This window comes from Poecilia reticulata, linkage group LG2 (assembly GCF_000633615.1).
Source record: "Poecilia reticulata strain Guanapo linkage group LG2, Guppy_female_1.0+MT, whole genome shotgun sequence".
Taxonomy (NCBI): domain Eukaryota; kingdom Metazoa; phylum Chordata; class Actinopteri; order Cyprinodontiformes; family Poeciliidae; genus Poecilia; species Poecilia reticulata.
In genome coordinates, this window is record NC_024332.1 from 24,716,501 (window position 1) to 24,717,567 (window position 1,067).

The window sequence follows — 1,067 nt, forward strand, 5'->3', positions numbered from 1 at the left end:
CTCTCCCCTGCCCCCCCACCACACACACACACACACACACACACACACACACACACTTTCGCCATGCCCCACTATTTGAGAAGTACTGCCGTAACCTTAATAAAAACTAACAAGAAATACATAACTATTAGCATAATACGTCTGAATATATCCTATTAAGTACTTGAGTAATTTAGTATCCCATTTAATGGGATGAAAACTAAGAGAATCAATAACTATGCATTAGTAGTGRGAATAATTTTTAATAGGAATTGATAAAARCTTCTTTCTAATAAAGACATTTGACKTTTTTTTCTTTGGTATTGCTGATTTGATGAACAAGTGGGACATACTGAAAAGTTGGGGGTGAAGAAACATAAGAAGTCAAGATATTTTTTTTTACTAATTTTTTTTCCAACAAGTGGCATTCTTAAACTTCACTCCCATCTGATGTACAATGTACTGATTTGCCTCAGTCCAAGTTGGAAGTGGTGGACTTCGCAGACTGTCCTTGCAATCATACGTATATTGCAGAAGGAGGAAGCTGATAAAAAATCTCTCCATTAATAAAAAGTTTTATTTATGTTTTCATATTAAGAAATAAAATGATCAAAACTGGTTTTAGGCCATTCAGCAGTTTGCGGTCTCAGAGACGGTTCATATTTTAAACCTTATTTAGAACTGCAAAACCTCTGCCAGTGGATATCAACCCAGCAGCGGCAACTAAGTGAGCTTCCTCCCAGGAAGAGATGACGCATAAGAAAAACACAATGGCCTAAGTGATAGTGCTGTGTAAAATGTAGGGGAAGAGCTTTTGAGCATCTTTTTCACAATTTCTCCACAAACTTTCAAGCTGAAAAATGAAGAAAACTAGTGTTTCATACATAAAACTGGTTTCAATCTGACCACACCTCACCTCAATTAGTACAAAAGACAACTATTGCACTTTTTCCAGACTACTAATGGTAAACATTCAATAATAAATCTCTCTTGTTGTTCAGATTTCAGTCAGTCAGCAGTGTGGTCACAGCAGCTTGGCCTCACGTGAGCCAGACTGCAGTATCTGTAGAGTAACAATGACTTTAACA